The sequence below is a fragment of the Petaurus breviceps genome, unplaced genomic scaffold, assembly GCF_028583685.1.
Source record: "Petaurus breviceps papuanus isolate PSGF00001 unplaced genomic scaffold, PetGlider_PUasm1.0 184, whole genome shotgun sequence".
NCBI classification, from domain to species: Eukaryota; Metazoa; Chordata; class Mammalia; order Diprotodontia; family Petauridae; genus Petaurus; species Petaurus breviceps.
This window is the reverse complement of record NW_027185793.1, coordinates 14,643,477-14,651,797: the sequence shown is the minus strand read 5'-3', so window position 1 is coordinate 14,651,797 and position 8,321 is coordinate 14,643,477.

Below are 8,321 nucleotides of genomic sequence, written 5' to 3'. Positions count from 1 at the left end.
TATCTATCTATCTATCTATCTATCTATCCATCTATCTATCTATCTATCTATCAATCTACCTATCTATAACCATAAAAGGTCAGGAAAGATCTTCAAATTACCATTACCATTACACAAAGTGAAATGGATGAATACTTACAAAAATAGAAATCACCTAGGTTAACAGAACAGCAAAAAGTATACTTAAGCAACCCTAGCCTAGAAGAAGAAATTGAATAAGCCATAAATGAGCTCTCTCAGGAAAAAAAAATCTGAGGATCATATCTATTTACAAGCAAATTCTACCAAATATTTAAAGAACAATTGACTTCCATAATATCTAACTCTTTATGAATATTAGGTAAAGGAGTCCTACCAAATTCTTTTTTTTAAAGAAAAATATTAATACCTACATCAAGGAGAACAAAAACAGAAAAAGAAAACAATCAATATCCCTAATCAAGATTGAAAGAAATATTTCAAATAAAATACAAGCAAAGGCATTAGAGCAATATATCATAAAATATCTTACAGTAAATAACAAACCTGGATGAATACCAGGAATACAAAGATACTTTTAGGAAAACTATAAGTATGATTAACCATAACAGTATAAAAATAACCAAAAAATAATATGGTTATATCAATAGATTATGAAAACTTTTTGACAAAATATGATATCCATTCTTATTAAAAACACCAGAAAGAATGGGAATAGACAGAACTATACTGAAATTCTATTCCTTCAACCAAAACACAAAAGGTTCCCACCTTTAGCCTCCCAAATTAATAAATTCATATCTTTATCTTTGCCTAATTTTTCCCATATCATTTTGAAAGAAGGAGATACTTCAGGGACCTGATCTTGTATATATGAGAAGTTCAATCACTAAATTTACTAAGTTGTTTAGGCTATGTATGGAATGACTACAGGTTCAAATTGAAAACAGTAAGATCTTTCTCACTTACAGTTTTTTTATAGTAAATCAGATGTCTTAATATTTAATAATTAATCGATTCAGTAGTACAATTACAAACTTCTATTTTTCATCTCTCCTGATAGAAATTTTCTGATAGAAAGAAGCAGGGACATGGTTATAAAAGCATCTAAACAGGTGTTCCAGGCCTCACCCTAAGGTCACAGAATGACTCAGCATACCTATATCAGGATAAAGCACCTTTGGCTCTGTTTGATTTCAGGTAAGAGTCATAGTTAAGTTTTAAGAATAGCCAATCATGTAACAAGTAACATCTCTTTTTACAAGGTATAAAAGTTAGACTCAGATTTAACCAGGTGAGAAACATTCCTGCTAAAGAAAAAGTAAGATCATGGGGAAACTGAATGGAGAGTTATCCTACCTTTTGCCATATCAAATTTGTCCCCTCAAACTTTCTCGGACAGAGACTCCACCTGTAGCATTTCCCAAACTGCATTCCCACTGGACAACACATGACATTCCCCATGAATGGTAGCCTACAACCTTTTCTCCCTTTTCTCAAAGAGCTAGGCCTATTCTTAGTCCCCACCCTCTTTTGCTGTCATAGAGTTTTTTCAAATAAGGAGTAGCCCTTAATAGCAGCTTCAAATTCCCATCTCCCAACTTGGGAACTATATATCATAAAAAAATAACATTTTATATTCTTTTTATCTGAATGAGCTTAAAACTCTTCCTCATTTCTCTCTTTCCCTCTAAAACTCTTTACTCAGACTATAAGTTTTCTTAAATTTCTACATATTTCCTCTTCTCCCTAGCTTCCTTAAAATTTATCTACTCCTTTCTGTTAAACATAGCTAAAAGTCCTTCAAAACTGCACCTTTTTTGTTTCTTTCTCATTCTTATTGGACATTTGCCTTACCAGTCACATTCCAGGCTATAAATAGAATTAACCCTTTCTCCAATGATTTCTAGTTCTTGTTTTTAAAAGTTTTGAAAGTTCCATAAACATTCCTAGTCTCTTCCACTTCCCATTTCCCCATTCCCTCTAATTGTGAATATCTATCCCATTATCCACAATGGGGTCTGGGTCCAGTCTATGATGGGGTTGGAACAGTCCCAATGGCATGGGGAGGAGTTGTTTAGTGCTCTAAAATTTTTTTTCAAACTCACTTTCCATTTCCTAATTCCCTCTCCTCTTCCTTTCCCCTTGAATGCATTCTGGTCTTTGTCTTATGATAAAACAGGGCAATTTCTATTTCAAAGCCTCTCCCAATAGCTCAGAAAACCCCAGGCTTGCCTATGCTATAGATCTTCAAATCAAGTTTAGAATGTATATCTGTCTGAGTACCAAGGTCCCATTCCTTATCTGGCCAAAATGTTTTTCTTTTCCTTTTTCCCCCCATAATTTTCCCAGTCCCAACCAAGTTTCATCTCTCAGTTGTGGGCATCAGTGGCAAGATTTTCTCAAACTATTTCAGTTTTTCTCTCCAGGAGTCTCACTTCCTTTATGAACATTGGTATTTCCATGTAAATGCATGCAAATCCTTTACTCACCTGCCTCTTCCACAATTACCTTTTCTTTTACCTTTTATTCTTCATGCACAATTTAAAAAAATCAAAATTTGGATTTGGGGACCCATTTTCTCTCCCATCTTAAATCTTAGAGATCTAAATTCTCTGCCACATCACAGCTCAACTAATTGCTTGGGAAAGGGTGGGTCCCTCCAATCCATTCTTAGGAAATGCCTGAATGCCAGCTTTCAAGGTTAGAGTCCTCAAAAATTTCTGGCTGACTCATCATTTGTTAAAAGGAAAAGTATTTCTTTGGGCTTTCACTCTGAATAAAGAAGCAAAACTCAAGATAAAGAGAATTAAAAGGAGTTTATTAAAAGCACAGTCAAGATAGCAACAACATGTGTATGGGTTGATCACTGAAGATCAGCAAGAATTTCAAGATGGGGCTAACTTTTATGATAACTTTCTTAGTGAAATAAAGGTCCAGGTCAGCAAAAAGAGATGGGTTATTTCATCTCAGTTCCTCCCTGAAGTAGTAAAAGCACTTGACAACTAGTCAGGTACAAACCAGTTGGGCTGGTGACTTACTTTGTGATAAACATCAGGTTTAAGCTGCACACTGGGTGATGCCTCCCCCAATACTGATTTGCAAGCAAGTCTGGGAATAATGGGTCACTGAGTCAGCATAATTTTCAATATTGTCTTGCATCCTCCTCTTTATCATAAGACAGCTTTATTTTCTCCTGAGCTCTAATCCTATATCATAAACTGCTTATTGGACATTTTAAATTGGGCATCTCAACTTTAATGTGGGAAGGTAGCATGATGCAGTGCAAAGAGGACTGACTCTGAAGTTAAAGGGCCTATGTTCAAATTCTATTCATGAGATTTTGACCTTGAACAAGTTATTAAACCTCACTGTGCCTTTATCCTCATCTACCCAATGAGGTTTTGGACAAGATTTTCTCTAACATCTGAGGTCTTCCCCTCAAATATACCCTTCTTTTAAACTTCCCTAAAATTTTCCATCCACTATCTTTCCCATGGCTCTGCTTCATAAACTGAGTTTTTTTTTTGTTGTTGTTTATTCTTCACTCAAACTCACCTCATGTTTCTAATTAGTTGGCAAATCTTTTCATTTCTGTCTCTATAATATATCATGAGTATATCCCTTTTTCTTCATGAACATTCTACTTCAGGCCTTTCTTACCTCAGCAGGACTATTGCAATAGCTTCCTGTTTGGTCTGTCTTCTTCAAGTCTTTCACCATAGCAATCCACCTTCCGCAGTGCAGATTTGACCATATCACACTCTTGCTACTCAATTAACTCCAATGCTTCTGATATTATCACCTCTGGGATAATAAATTAAGTCCTATGTTAGACATTTAAGGCAATTCACTATCTGGATCCCCCTTGCCTTGTCTTTCCAATCTTGTTAGAAATTACTGACCTATTCATAATTCCTCACATGCAATGCTCAATATCTCACCATCATGACTTTGCACTATCTCTCCTTTCTTACCTTTGCATCTCAGAGAATTGCCAGATTCCTTCAATACTGATGGGAAAAAATGCAAAAAATCCTCTTTTATAAAAACTGCAAAATCCTTCCCTGGTTTCTCCAAGATTTCTTGTATCTGCTTGCATGTACCCATATATGTACATTTTGTCTGTTCCATTAGAATATAAGTTCTCTGAGAGGAAGAACTGTTGGTTTTTTTTTTTTTTGGTTCACTTCATCGGTGGCATTATATAGTAAGCCTTTAATAAATACTTGCTGATTGACTGATTGATATATTACTAAATATGTTTGAGACCCCAAACATAACATTAAAATCTTCAAGCTAAAATGGACGTTAAAACTGACAAAATCCTATCCCCTCTTTTTACAAATGGGGAACCTGAGACACAAGTGACTTCCTTAAAATCATGTGCATATGTTCTTTTTAATTAAAAAGTTGAAGATGGTCTCCAGGTCTCATAAAAATAAATTTTGTTATCTTTTCATCACAGCATCCTAATTCCCCAAATGTCTGCAAAGTCCTTTGGGCCTTTAATCATATATTCCTTCGTGTTTTCAGTGTGCTAGTCAGAAATAGATCCTCACATTTGGGTCCATGTTTAGAGGCAAGGAGAAGTTTATTGTTAGTAAACACAACCTTCAATCATGTGGTGAAACTGTAGACCTCTAAAATTAACCTATGTGTAGGAATCCTATTATCATTACATTAAGAGAAATTAAATACGTAATAGAAAAGTATTTAATTGAAAGAAAATGTATACTAAAAAATAGAAGCTTTTTTTAATAGCCATTCCATAAATTAGTATGTCTTCATTCTCCTCTTCCCCAGAGATGGAAACTCTCCCCTTTTCTAAGTTAATACCTTCAACTAGGAAAAGCAGCATATGAACATTGAATTTTGTAGAACTTTGTCATCACTTTTTCCCAGATTTGTAGTTCTACTCAGTTTTTGCATACTTTTGGCAGATCCTAATATTCAGTTGTGTCAGTTCTTAGTACTTTGGTCAGCAGTTTGCTAAGTGGTCAATCTGTGGTGCCATATTTGGTCAGTTCCATGACTCAAGACAACTTGCCATCTCTAGTGCCAGGGTTTGGCTTTCATATTTTCTTCAAATGAAAAACATGATAAGTTTAATTTTTAAACAGGTATCTCTGTTCTGAAAGCCATATCCCATTAACATCAGACTGATCCATTCTGGCTTTAACACTTTAGTAGCTCAGGACTCTACAAATTCCCTTTTCCCAGAGACCTCATACACCCTTTTAAAATTTACAGTTACCTATTCTATCCCCCCCATGCCTTTTTTTATTTTTCCAGGATTTTCATCTCTTCTTCCAGGTGTTTAGGTGTGAGTCTCCTAGAAGTGAAGTTCTTTTTGGATAAGCTTTTGTGTTCCATATATCTCACTTGGAAATTTTGTTTGCCATTATCCCACACCTTCCTTGAATTTATTTTAAATTATGGTAAGCAGGTGTCTCACTCCAACTCTATTGTAAGCTAATGGAGGGGAAAGGACTCTGCCTTATACTTCCTTTATATCTACCACATTTCTTGGCATAATAATAAAAATTCAGAAATTATGGATTTGAATAGGTATGAGTAGAATTGTTTAGAATCCACTGTTTTACTTTGAAGAATAGAAGGGGCTACGTTGGGGTCCCGGTCCCAACTCCAGCCTTATCTTACCTTATACAAGGTCTTTGGACATCTCTGGCTTCTTGTCTCCAAGAAGAAATTACCCCCACAGAACACCCAGGGACACGGAAAGTATTATGTGAAGCTGTTTATTCCATTACATCTTAACAGCACCACAAGCAAGCACAGGAACAGGCACAGGAACTAACTCACTTCCTCTATCTCCCCAATCTATAAGCCTTGCGGGGGCACGCCTTGTGGGGCCAATCATGTTCTTTCCCGAGTACATTGTAAGAGACCAAGGAACAACGTCATTCCTGGAAGTCTTTTATGCACTGCCACACAGAGTATCACTCTTGCATCGCTGCACCCAAAACTCCCTTGTCCCTGGTTGGTTAACCCCCAGGAAAAGCTGTCCCAACAACGTCCCTCAGAAAGCCACGTGCACCCCCTCCGGCTGCCCCTTGTCACCTGTCATGTGGGAGCCAATCGTGCACTCTCCCGAGTGCAGGGCAAAGGAGTATGTGTTAAGAGGAGTCTGTGTTTATGGGGCACACTCAGTGCCACATCGGCCTTTCCCAACCCAGCAGAGTTGGCCCCCACGATCCTGCGCTCAATGCCATGTCGGCCTTTATGGCCTGGCAGAGTCGGCCTCTATATCTCCAAGCCCCTGCCCCTCCGAGGTCACGTGCACTCCCTCTGACATCTTGTGACTGCTGCAGTGTCTCTCACACTTGCGGCCCTAACAGGGCTACAGCAGCAAGATACTATGAGTCAACTACAATAAGTTCGTCACCACCTTAATAGTAGTTGCTAAAAACAAAACAAAACATAAAACCAACTATTAACAATGGAAATAAGCCCAAAAGACCATACAAGCCCCCCCTCCCTCCCCCAAAAAGCCAAGCTTCTGTTATTATATTTGCATTTGCTTCTCCAGGGAATTCCTCTGGCACACATAAGAAATTTCTTACTCAGAAATCTTGTGTGAATGCATAAATGATCTTCTAATTTAAATGAATAAGTATTTAAAAATATAGAGAGAAGTCTGGTAGAGAAGCCAAATGCCAACCGTTAGATATCTTAAGGAATTGGCTGAGATATTATAGATCTATCATTCTGTATATGTTCTTATTTTGTTGCTATTTTCCCTTCCAATGATAACAACTTTAGCACTGGAAATGACATAACAAAAATGATAACAAGGAGAGGACAACCATGTTAAGTAAGGAGTTAGAAGAAAATATTGACCTTCCATTAATGAAGTCAAGTCACTTGACCCAGATGATCTATACCTTTGTGTACCTAAAGAACTGTCATATGTTTTTTTTTCTTTTTTTCTTTTTGGAGGGGGGAAGGCAAGGCAATTGGGGTTAAATGACTTGACCAAGGTCACATGTCACATAGCTAGTAAGTGTTAAGTGTCTGAGGCTAAATTTGAACTCAGATCCTCCTGACTCCAGGGCCAGTGCTCTACTCACTGCACCATCTAGCTGCCACTGCCATATGTAATTGTTAAGTCTCTTTCAATGATATTTGAAAGATGAAGAAAATGGAATAAGTACCACAGATTGGAAAAGGGTAAATGTTTTCTTGATTTTCCAAAATGAGGAGAGAGTAAAGTCTGCAAACTTTAGGCCAATAAGCTTGATATTGATCCTTAAAAATTTTAGGAAATATTCTTAAGTAGAGGCTGGCAAACACTTACAAAGAGAAGCAGAGAACACAAGAATCTAGAAGTGCTTCATTAAGGACATATTGTAATAAACTATACTCATTTCCTTTAATAGAGGTACTAAATTAATAAGTAAAAACAATACTGAAGACATAACTTACCTAGATATTAGCAAAGCTAAGATTATATCATACTATTCCTTTTTTTTTGGTGAAGTATTTTATTTGCATTTTTTTACTTTAAAAATTATTTATTTAATTTTAGTTTACAACATTTAGTTCCACAATCCCTTAAATTTCAATTTTCTCCCCACTCACTCTCCTCCCCCCCCTTCCCCCACAATGGCATGTAATCAAATATAGTGTTCCAATTTTTATACATGCTCTCCAGCATCTATCATTTTCATGTTTTGTCATCTTAGCCAATCTGACTCTTGAGATGTGGTACCTCACAGTTGTTTTATTTGCATTTCTCTCTCTCTCTTTTTTTTCTTTTTGGAGGGCAAATGGATTTAAGTGGCTTGCCCAAAGTCACACAGCTAGTTTTGTGTTAAGTGTCTGAGATCACATTTGAACTCAGGTCCTCCTGATTCAAGGGCCGATGCTCTATTCACTGCAGCACCTAGCCAACCCAACTTGGATTTCTCTAATCAATAGTGATTTAGAACATTTTTTCTTATGCTAATAAATATCTTTAATTTTTCCTCTGAAAACTGTGTGTCCATATCTTTTGACCATTTATCATTGGGGAATGACTTTTATTCTTATGGACTTGACTCAATTCTTTGCATATTTTAGAAATGGGGCCTTTATCAGAAAAACTGGTTGTAAAAATTCTTTCCCATACTACTTCACTCTTAATCTTGGTTACATTAACTTTTTTTTGTACAAAAATTTGTCAATTTAATGTAATCAAAATTATCCATTTTGCATTTTTTCATAAAGTTGTCTAACTCTTGTTTGGTCATAAAATCTTCCCTTCTCCATAAATCTGACAGGTAGAAGATTCCTTTCTCTCCCAGATTGCTTACAGTATCCATGTTTATGCCCCAAAC